We start from the raw sequence: 12829 nt of genomic DNA on the forward strand, positions 1-12829 counted from the left end.
TCTGAAGTATGCCTGTTGCACATGTTTGGATATGTTTTCCTATTGAAGCTCAATATGTACATTTTTCTCTGGTCAAATACAGACTGCAGCTGAAGGGGAGTAGGTACCATTAGGTGCTATGTAGGAGCCTGAGAATACGTTCAACAACTGCAGTGTCAGGTGAGTAAAAAGTAACAGTTTCTCAGAATTTTCACAGTTAATTGGAGGGAAATGAACTTTACACAGGGGTTGATGCACTTTAAGAGTACTTTAAGTTCAGAAACCTGAGTATTTGCCTGCAGTAATCTCAGGAGATGAGGTGAAAGCTGAAAAGTATGATTTGAGCTCCTTACTCCCATCTGACTTTTCAAGACTGACTGAAGGAGGATAATCCTAAATGTTTTCTCACAAAATACGTAAATATCACCAAAAGGCACAATGGACTTATTTGTTCATATAACTTTACTTTAAATAGAGAATGCCATAAGCTGGAGAGTCTTGACACAAAACTAGCTGTTTCATATGAACATTTCCCATGAAAAGGAACAAGTTGAATGTTTTTTCATCATCATAAGCATTAATTATGAAATCCTATTCTTCTCCAAAGTTTTCTGGTGTTTGGTACTCATAGGTAGGTTTGGTATAAGAAGAGTGTGGTGCTGATTCCTGGGTCACCTAGTCTTACAAATAGTCACATCTGTTTTCTGATGTATCCTAAACATGTCCAGCGTAATTGGTGGGGATTTTTTAGGTTTTTTGTTTTGGTTGTATTTGCTGAGAAAATTTCCAGACCCTCAGGAAATGTTATCTTGTGTGTGTTTCAGTTCCTAAAAGTGTTCACATGTGATCGGTTTTCAGAAGTGCATTGCTGACAGCAGTCCACTGATTTAAAATTCAATTACATCAGTTGTATTGCACTGCTTGAAGCAGAAAAAGACTAACACTGCATTTTCTTACATTGTCACCATCCTCTCAGAGGATAAATAAACTGCAAGATCTGTGCTAATTACATTTTCTGGATAAATTTTAAAAATTGCATGAAACACCCTTTCAAAATGTTGGAATTTTTTTTATTGGTTGGCCTGTGGAAATTGAATACATAAATGTACACTACACAAATAAAAGCAAGCACTGTCATGTGACCAGTAACCAGCACAGATTCAGTGACCATTCTAGCTGAGATTCTCAAAAATTCAGGCAGCAGCATGTGTTTAATGAATGAGCAAGACACTGGGAATTTTGGCCAGATCCTTTAACTTAATGTCTCTGTTTGCCCTGAATTTTGAAGTAGAGGTAGTGGACTGACAAGGTAGCTATGAAGATAAAGAAGTGGTGGTTTTGGTACAGTATTTTGAGTATATAGTATGTTCTATTTACTACCTGAACATACTGTAGTACCATACATCAGAAATAATATATAACTACCTGAGAGGTACATTAATTTCTGTTATAGGCACTGTTACCTAAATGAAATTTCTCATTTTTCAAGCTTTAAGAGTAAATGTGTACTTATATATAAAAATATATTTTTCTTATTTATATATATTTATTTATGCACTTATATATAAGTACCTACATATATATATATATACAGAGAAAGAAATACATAATTTTAAAATGCAGTCTAATTAAAAACACAAAATTGCACAGGTATGGGGAAATTATTGGTAGTGGGTTTGAGCTGTCTAAGGATTACAACATATGAATGCAAAAAATAAGTTTGTTCTGAAAAATAATGAACTCAGTGGAACATGCAGTACAATTCCCATTGGGCACATGATACAGTCATCTAAAACTCTGCAGTTCAGACAACTGCAGAAGAAACTTTAGCTATAGAAAACCAGATGACCACAATTTTAGCCTGCATGCTTCACTACAGAGTAACCAAACAGGGTAGTTTTTATACTGTTTTTCATTATTTTTCTGTATCATCTGTTAAAACTGTAGTCATCTCTGATTTTCTGCACTTCTCATATAGTCTGTTAGAGGCAGAATGCCCTTTACAACAACATCAGAGCCAAAGGTATTATTTTAACTTTCTTCCTGTAATCTTTGTCCTCCAAAGGGCCACAGACACAATAGTTTTTATTTACTATTTCTATCCTACCTTGTGATTAAACTTTATCATACAGCCTTCTGTCCAGTACACTAGGTTGATCTTTCTGGGAGCTGGTCCCTGAAACCCCACCATATGTGGAGCAATTTATTCTGTCTAGCAACACTCCTTTCCTGTTGTATTACGCAGAAATCTGGTTGTATTTAATAGGCTCCCGACTACAAATTTTTGTTCAGGTATGCTTAAAATACACAAAACAAAGTGGATGAAGAATCTTCTTGTGAAAATAATTTTTATGACTAACATGGAAATATTTTATGATTCAGCTTTATCCACCAAACCCAGTAATAGATGTGATGAATAGTTATAGAAATCTCATTTGTGCTGTTCTGTCAATGAAAAGAGCTCTGAAATGATTGCAGGTATAACTTGCTCCATTCCAAGCCACTTTGTTATGTGAAAAGACAATGTAAAGATACCTGTAATGAAAGGAGCACTCTAATAAATTACAGGGCTGATTCATTTGCTTGGCTTTGCTTTGTCCTGGTTTGCAAAGCCAGAGTTGTGACAGCAGAACAAAAGTGGAAAGGATCACTGGTGTTGTACTTTAACACCAACCAGTAACTAGGTACCACGCAGCTGCTCACTCACTCCCCGCCTCCCCCAGAGGGGTGGGAAGGAGAATCAGGAAGGACTGTAAAACTCAAGGGTTGAGATAAGAACAATTTAATAATTGAAATAAAATAAAATTAAGATAAAAATAATATTAATAATGATAACAATTATAATGAAGAGGAGGGAGTAGGGGAAAGGAACAAAATCCAAAGGGAAGGGAGAAAAGAAACCAAGTGATGCACAACACACTTGCTCACTCCTCACTCACTGATGTCCAGCCAGACACCAAGCAGCTATCAGAAGGGCCTGGCCAATTTTCTCCAGTTTATATACAGGGTATGATGTCTCCTTGGTATGGAGCACCTCTGTGGCTAGTTTGGGTCAGCTGCCCTGGCTGTGTCCCTTCCCAGTTCCTTGTACCCCTCCAGCCTTTTTGTTTGCTAGTCCTGAGAAACCTAAAACCCCTTCACTTACTATAAACATTACCTATCAACAACTAAACCCATCTGTTATCACCACTACTCTCACACCAAATCCAAAACACAGCACTGCACCAGCTACTAAGAAGAAAAATGACCTTTTCCCAGCTGAAAACAGGACAAATGGGAGACCAAATGAGTAGAGCATTACCTTATGTTAACTGTGTTCTGGAGAGGATGCAAAAGCCAAAGCAACAGAAACCAGACCCCCCCAAAATGATAACTACAGCATTAATGTAGGCAACACCCCTTAACGACAAGAAATCAGTGAGAGGACGGACAATCTTTCTTGTAAAATATGCACACATACTTCAGAAACTGAGTTTTAGGGCAACTAAATTCGACATTGGCAAGTAGTATGTGCCAAAAATTATCTGTGCCCTTTTGTATCACTAACCATTCTTTGCCCTCTTTCTGCTCTGCAGTACCCAGGAAAATGCAGAGCAGAGCAACGAATAGGATACTCTAGTTTAAATTTCAGTGTTGCTTAATGTATGATCTGATATTGGCTTGAGCCACATCTATTGGACTTCACACAGGACTGCAGTCTTCACACAGGCCATACATAAAAAGACCGGAATAAAAATCATGCATTCTGGATAATTTTTTTTTAACACATAGATGATTATATACTGCACCAATAATGAACATGTCACACGATTTCTTAACCCATGACAGGCAAATTTTCTGGGAGCTGACATAATGGATGGATTTCATCAGGTAGATACCAATCCTGAGTTCAAATGAATGAGAAATAGATCTAAATCATGAGCGCAGCAGGGAGATAAAAAGTCTTTTTCATATACCTGTTTTTCACTGGATGGAAGTGATTACCCTCAATACTAGACAAAATGCAAGATGTAAACCAGATAATAACTGGATAATGAATATTTTCAAAAAAGTCATTAAAAATATCACCGGAATCTTAGAGTCATATATTTGGCATTGAATCCATCCACCTCTTCTGTGACCATGTGGTGGCAACAGAAGGCCATAGTACCAGTTTAATCTCTCAGAGGCCTCGTGACAGAAATATCCCAGTGATGGTTAAAAACTCGACTGCAAAGTCACAAATGTCCCTTCTGAAGTGCCAGAGATACAGCACAGGCATCATAAAGGGCCTAAAGCCTAAAAACTGGGTGGGATAAATGTCCCTGGTGGTCAGAAATGCTGGTTAGAAACGAGGTGTAATGCTGGCATTACCTGCTCTGAGGTCAGGCACCACCTAGCAGTGGTTTCGTGTGACTTCAAAAGTCTGCATGGGCTCCAAGTACAGTCATCTTGCTCCTGTGCCTCTTTCAGAGCCACAGTTTGTGGCTGTGGAGTGCTTCATCTGGCATGGACCTGGCACTGACAGGCACCATGAAATATATTCTCTCCATTTTTTTCTTATACTTCAGCTTTGTACATAGGCTATTCAGCTGTGTCAAACAGAAATTTGCTGAAAGCAGTGTCTGCAGAATCAGGTCCCGCATAGCTTTGTTGGCTTGAAAGGAGTTATTTGTCAGGTAAGGTTCAAATAGATTACTGCAATGTGGAAAAGTGCACCTAAATGCCAAGAAACTCTGAGCCAGAACAAAGCACTAGTGATTTGTTGTACATAGAGGTCTGTTTTCTCTTTCTTTTTTTTTTTTTTTTTTTTTTTCTGATTAGTCAGAATGTTATTACTGCAGAACTCTGAAAAGGCAGAACAAAAGAAGAAAAAAATTCTCTACTGACAAAATCAAAGCATGTTAACACAGCACAAGTCCTGGTGATAGTATGGTGGCTTAGTGTCTAGAAATACCATCCTGGGAAAAGGTTGAAGTGTTTTCTATACCTCATTTAACCTAGTTTATGAATATATATTTTAAAGCATCTCTTAGTTATTTTAATTAGTACATTTTTATTTTGTAATTTCTACCGGCTACTCAAATTCCTTTTCTCCAACTTTCACAAACATTCACCACCATTTGCCATTCAATGCTGTAACACATTATTACCACAACTTTGCACAGTACTGGAATTTCTCCTAAACTAATAGACACCTCAAGGTCATCAAGGGGCAGTGGAAAAATGTTCATAATAATGACAACTGCCTGGTACAGCCTTATATCACATAGCACAGTTCAAACAGATATCAAAAGTATGTAATTTCCAGCAATACATTTCTGTGCTTTTCTGATTCAAAGTCACTTTCTTCAGTATGCTCCTGGTTAAACATTCATTTATCTGATAGAATTCTAAGACAGTCAGTGCTTTTGTTTGTTCACATACAAGGAAATTTAAAAAAACACTTTATTTTCTTTTAAGCCACCAGAAGTTAGTCTTATTGATACTGAAAGTTTGATAAAAAGATAGATTATGAAATCATCTGGATATGCCGTTTTAATTCTAATAACTCCTTTGGATAATGGTATATATATTTAAAAATCTGTTTATATAATACATCCTATAGGATAAATTCATTGCTACAGTAAATCATTTTAACACCACTGGTTTCAACAAAGCTGCAACATAACTGCCCTGTACTTTGTCTTTTTAATCCTTCCTCGGAGAATTAGAACCAAAGTGAATACCTTCCCACATATAATTTAGCAATTAAAAAATATTATTCTTCCCAGGCTTGTTCTGTGGCAGGGTGGGATATTTTTATATAGATTTTTTTTTTTCACAGCTGCAGCAGCAGGGTACACACTAGGTGCGATTATTGTCTAGTCAGTCACTGAAAAACTGCAGAAAATGGAACACTCTTTGAACTCCTAAGAAGGTGTAATCTAATATATGGTATGAACCTCCCCTACAGCTTTTGGGGGGGTCTGATAAGAGGGGGATCTATTCTGGTGATGGTAGCCTCTCACTATAGCTTTCTGTATTGAACTTCCAGACAGGCTGATGAACTTCAAGGCAGCATCTGAAAAAAAGCCATTGGGAATCTCATTGAGAAGCTTACCTTTTCTGATTCCTGAGACAAATGCCTGGACATTCTCTTTCTGGAAGTTCCTTTAACAGAAAAGTTAAAGTGTTGAACCATGCTGTTCACAGTGAAACCGGTCTAAATGATTGACACAATCAGCAAAAGTGAGGCAGCCTTGACCATCACATAGAAGGCAGTTCTCCTGGAGGGAACAAGACTTCAGTCAGATGCGGGGGTCAGACCTATGTAATTTTTACCTAACATCAGGGATCATGCAGGCCATTCATAGTGTAACATTGGTATCCTGAAAGCAGACCAGTAGATTGGGAGGGAAAGTCTTCAATCTGCTGAGCTTAAGCTACTCTTGTACTGAGGCTACATGAGGTTTGATGGATTGTAGAAGCTGTGTCTTAAACCCTTGTTTTCAGCTGTTGAAGACAGCTGTGAAGAGCTCAGGCCATTTGTGGTGAAGTTTATTTCCTTTGAAGTGGAAAAATGGTCACTACAGACTTCATTAGAACATTAGATCACAACAAGACTTCCCTGAAGTACTGATTGATGCAGGACTTTTGAGAACTGTACGCCAAATATGCATGTCTTTTGCAGACTTATGCATGTTAATGATGTTAGGAGAATGGTATTGGGTGCTCAGACATGTCCAAAAGTGAGCACAGAGTAGCCTACCATGAGTAGTGTGAAGCCACAACATGAAGACACAAAATAACTTGGTAAAAGTTGCTGGCTGAAATGTGATTACTGGAATTTGCAACTTGTTTTCATAAGTGTAAACTCTTTGTTTGGTTAATGTAACCTCTTATTTTGGTCATTTTATAAAATGACAGATAAAAAAATGTCTCTTTGTAACCATGCAAGGTTACTGAAATCATTAGGAAGGGAGAACTCTGACAATATGTGCATAATCTTTTGTCAATACAGACTTAGTGAAGGACTCAACTGTTGTACTTTGGGTTATTGTACAGTGAGTAAAGATCAGAAGGTCATGCTGATGTTTTGCAAAGCAATAATAGTCCACCCAAAACCAACAGAAAAAGAAGCAGGGATACTGCATTTATTGAAATTCCCCAAACTAAGCAAGCATGTAGATGCAAAATTTTGGGTTAATTGAATAACAAATTACACACTGATATAGTCTGCCATGATGAACCTCCTATTGCACACCTATATGGTCTACACAAATGAACCGAACCTGCAGCCTTGAATTGAACTTTGCAGCTCAACCTGGGACCTTCTAGTAATGGGAAGCATTGATCTCCGCCCAAAGAAAATGCCATAGTTGTCACACTCGTTGGTAATACTTGCAAAGTTCACTGAAATCAAATCTCTTTAAAGAAGCACATGAATCTCAACAGAGGCCTTTTGCAATTAAATACTAGTTATGGAAAGGATGGAACAGCTTCTCTCTTGCTTAGACATAGGTAAAAGACTTCAGTGAAATCTTTCCAGCTATTCCTCTCCCTCTTGCTTTCTCTGCTAGCTCTCTTTCCTAGGGAGAATCCTTCGTGGTTAACCAGAACAAATTAGCAAACCATCTCTAAGATTTGTATCCATTATGTTTCCATCCAAAATGATTCAATGAATGGTTTGCCTATTCTGAATTTGTATGCATAAACATAGTTCTTCCTGAAATTATATTGAGAATATTTTATAAAATGAAATGTTTAATGTCCACACAGAAATTAATTAGAATGATCAAGTTTATTTGTGAAGTGTCAGCAAATTTAGCAGGGAAAGAACATTTGCTAGGTTAGTGAGATTGTGTAACTCACAGAAGTAGGTAGTGGTAGCTGTTAATGCAAATGTAGCCTCCCTGTCTTCTGCCAGCACAATTGAAATGGCCAGAATATACCTGCATTCATCCTTGTTCCAGGACTGCAGCAGTGTTACAGAATGGAAAGGGCTCGTTTGTTTAGAACCCATTTACACAGAAAGTCCCCATTTCTCAGTTCCACAAACTGGCACACCTTGAACTCTAATTTCAGTGAAGCTAAGCTTTCCCCCACTGAGTATTTTGCTTAAGGTTGCTTGCTTCTTACAAAGAAATCTCCCCTAGAAATGGAACAGCGACAGCAGCCTTCTTTGAGCTAGCCCTGGGATATTTCATAAAACTGGCAAGAGATAAGGCACACGTGTTTTGCTATCCTACATAAGAATATTCTGCATAAAATTTCATTTTTTTAATAGTATTCCTATTTCTTCCATAGGTACTATTGCAGAAAAAAGGACAACTAGCCAAGTTCTGCCTTCAGCTGAAGTGTGCAAAGCCCCAGTGTAAAATCAATGAGAATCTGACCCCACAATAAGTATTATGGCCATATCATAAATGTCTAATAGTTAGGTGGGCTTTTAAGGAAAATTCTGTTCTTAGATACACCATTTATATACCTGAATGACTCCCTCAGCACGAATGCAATAGTGTTAGTGGTGGCATTGCTGCACAGTAAATGAAGCTCTTTAAAGTCTTACTTCTGCCAATGCAGACCTTTAATCTTCGGGCCACTGTGCGGGCCGTAGACTCTTTGGGCATATCTACATGCATCATACAACTGTGCAGCACAGGATCTAGGTACTGGCAGAGGTCCCAGTTGTAAATCATCAAGTCACTGAAGTCGTAACACTTCACTTTTCAGCAGAACCAATTACTCTGATAGAACTGCTGAGCCAAGATAGTTGTGCTGGTTTTGATTTTAGAGCTAGCTTATCTGGCACAGGCTTAAGTATCTCTTCATAGTACACATTATGTTCTTTGGACATGCTTTAAAAGACGCAGAACAAAAGTCATACAGCTTCTTGCATCCAATTCTACCAGCTTTCCTTAAGAAAAATTTTCATAGGACTCACGTTTTGTTTTAGCAAGTGCTAAATCTCATGATCACATTTACAGTCCAGGTCTTCTGAGGCCTGTAATGCTCCAGACACAGACAAAGCCATGTTGTTGCATATTATTAACGTATGTCACAGTAGTATTGGCAGAGAAGAGGGTAGAATTAGTTTGGATAAATGGTATAATTTTTAATGTTTTTCTTAATTTTTAAAATACTAATATCTTGAATAAACATGATTATGCTATTCTGAAAACATTCTAGGTTATCGTTATTTCTTTTAGGGAAAGCAAATACCATATATTCCTTTTATGTTGAGCAGTATAATAGCACACAGCCCACACAGTGGGTAATTTAAATGAACAGCAGGCATTCAAATTACACTGAAAGGATTGTTATATTTCAAGCAGGGAACATTTTTTATTACAGTCACATTCCTGATATCCTACAGGATGCATGCACCTTTTTTTTTTCTTTCTTAATCTCAGACCAACAGACAACAGCTGGGGCAAGTGGGCATCTCTGAGATACCCATGAACAGTATATGAATACAGGTACCCCACCTATTTGATGCTGGAATGTTTTGTACTGAGGGAAAACTGTATTTTGTGCTGAGGAGCTGTAGCATGAATTGCATGCAAGCAGCCTCATCGTATACAATCAGTGATGCACAGTTTTGTTCAAAGCAGACAGCTACTAATGGCATTATCCAGCCCAACGAGCACAGATTTGTATAACAGGGCTTCCCAAAAGTATTAATCTAGCAGTGAAGGGAGGCAGAAGCTCAGTATTTTCTGTTTGTGTTTGACCTCTTATCATGCTTTGGACCTTGATACAGCCTTGACTGCTTCTCTCTTGCTTTGGAACGAGCCTGGCTATTTTTCCTGTAGCTACACTGGGACTCCAACTGATGGTCGTCTTACCCCAGATCTTTAATCTGTGTTTTCTCACCTCATTAGCTTCCTCCTTCCTCATCCTCACTATCTCTTTCAATTTCAAGGCTGCAAAGCTGTAGTTCATTATAATGAACTATAGTTCATTAATGGTGCTCTCCCAGCTATGGAAATTTCTCACCAAAAAGCTGCCACACAAATAAAGTGAGCTAAATGACTGGGAATTTTGCAGTGTTCAAATGACAGTTTTGCACAATCTTTATCACCTCAAAAGGAAAACAAGCATATCTGGGGATTCATAAAAATGCATACTTTCTAATGCTACTAAACACATTAGGCATCAAAACGGTAACTTAAACGTTTTTGTTAATCTTTCCATGTGACTCAGATTGTCTCTTTATTGCCCACTGATGTGCAGCATACAGATATCCAAAAGTGTTACCCAAAACCTGCTGTAAGTCTGGAGGCTGTATAGCCAAAGGGACTCATGATTCCTTGCAAGCAAATCTGCTCTTGCCCATACAGCCACAGTAAGACTTCTTCTACCCACTTGACTAGCAGTGAAGATGTATCATCAGAATCCACTGCCATGTTCTCATAGTGAATGTAAGGAACTAGCAGGAGGGGCTAGCGTCCAGAGAGCACTAAAACTCAGCACAGCCTATTCTTAGCCCTGTTACCAGTAGACTAGATGATCTTAGACATGTGAATTCACCTCTCCAGACCTCAGCTCTACCTACTGAGGGCAGTGACAGCTATCTGCCCTTGGCTTATGATCTGACACGTACTTGGAAAAGGTTTAATACTCCTCTTATTATTCACCTTTAAGGGTAAGCGAAGAACATGCGAATTCTGCCTTTAATCTATTCAAGCATGACCTGTATTCTAGAAACTGAAGCTTTACACTTTCAGTTACTTGGAGTAATGTTCAAAACAGTAAATAACTTCTGTCTTCCTCCAAATTAATACAATTTCTGCCAAGAAATTTTGCTTACCTAGAACTGTCCTTCAGAAGATTGTCCCTGATACCTTGGCTAATATTGTTTTTAAAGTGGCTTTGAGTTTTCTCATGTCCATTAAACAACCTTCAATTTTCATTCTTTAAGGCAATTAATAACTAATAAAGAACAAAAAAGTAAGGACTTTTTTTACTTATTTGCCTGGTCAAGCTATTTAATACGATAACTCAGACAAAAGAAATTAAGTCTCTTGCGTTGTTCTTTTCTACGCTGGCAACTCTGTGTTTTTGTGTGGCTAACAAGTTTCATTCCAGATTCTGTGGAATCAGATTTTACGGATATGCAGAGCCATTGGAAGAGAAGCTGTCCTTGTAAGGAGACTAAATATTCCTGACCAACTGTCCTCTGCAGTGAGTCCACAATGACAGGATGAACATGAAGCAAGGACAATTGGTGAGAAGGATCAGGTGTCATTGACACCATGACATTTTATACAGGTCTGCAGATATGAATAAGTGTACAGATGCCAGCAAATGCCTTAAAAATCTTAAGACATTTAATAGAGAAATATGTAGTGAGAACCACAGAAAGAACTGAAAAATCACCAAAAAAAAAAGTCAAATGGATCACACCAGATGTCTTATTCAGCAGTTTTCGTTGCACATGCACCCCACCCCCACACCCCAATCCTGACCTATGTTACCATGGCAATGCTCAAGTGATAACCCGCAGTGGCGGCTGAATTGGATACATCTGGCTGTGACAGCTGTATCTGACTCAGAGTGGATGCAGGAGGGACAGATAACAAAATAACAGCCACGGGCTGATTTGAACAATGTGCCCACTTAACAGTGCTGGTCAAGGTCTACTCAAGCCAAGTTTGAAAGAAACTAAGTTCTGTAGTCAATATGCAAAGATGAGTCAATTAGTCAAACGTGAGTCGATTATCTTACTCCATAAACAGTGGACAGTCCAGAGCCCGTTGAGTTCTCCTGCACAGCAGTGGGCTGCACACCAGGATCTTCCCCCGAGGAGGGACACCTCTCAAAGGTTGCTCCTCAAGGCTGAGAGATTACTTGCTCCAACAGATGCTCAGTAAGTAATTAATAGCATGCTAAACCTTGACATCTTAGCTAAGTGGCATAAAAGACTGATTGCACACCTAGATATAAACAGTTAACCAAATCTGAGACTAAGTCTGGATCTAGGTGCACTTAAACTCTCCTCTGAGAAGGAGTTTAGAAGGCAAGGGAGTCCTTTCTGAACCTCATGACTCAACAGGAGGATCTTCCTGACATTTTTTTCTGACCTTGTTCTCTGTGCAGTAAATAATCAAATGTATCTTGCTATCAATCTTGTTAAACCACTGTCATTTACTATCAAACTTTATTAAATTGTTATTTTAGACAATAATCATATTGCTACTTGTCTCTTATGAGTGAAGTGCATCACTCCATCTGTGACATTCAAGAAGTAGATTATGACTGATATTGGTACCAAAAGGCTTGTACACTGTGTCAGGTACAGCTGTAGTATTTAACATTTCATTACAGGCTTAGGAGAGCAAACCAGGCACTTAATATCCATAGGGCTCAACTTAGCAGGTACCATCAACAGATACATGGCTCTACTCGCCACTGTGAACATCCTCAGGAAAGTGGTGAATAGCAATAGTACACAGCTCTGCAAACAGCAGCAACATGGACAGAAGTGGAAAGGATTCTTGCTACGCAAACTCTCTGCTTCAAATCTAATTGGTAGAAGAGAAAGGTGGTAATAGACTTAGCCCAGTGTCAAGAGGAGAGCATGAAAAGGTCCTTATGACATTGTGTGTATACTGCAGAATCGGAAGAATTGCTAACAATGTACAAATTTTGTGCACCTACACTATAGGCTTCTAAGACAAACACCGTTTTTGTCCTTGGATATTTCTACAAAGGCATGAGATTAAACCACTGATACTAGGAAGAGTTTCTAATTAGTAGAATTCATGTCTAATTACTCTGATTGTACTCTTTATATGGTGAAAGGTTCAATAGCAATTGAGAGCAGAAATCCAGCCATTGATAGAGGGCTCTTTCTGCTACTACTCACATCCAATTACTGTTGAGG

The sequence above is a fragment of the Falco rusticolus genome, chromosome Z (genome assembly GCF_015220075.1).
Source record: "Falco rusticolus isolate bFalRus1 chromosome Z, bFalRus1.pri, whole genome shotgun sequence".
NCBI classification, from domain to species: Eukaryota; Metazoa; Chordata; class Aves; order Falconiformes; family Falconidae; genus Falco; species Falco rusticolus.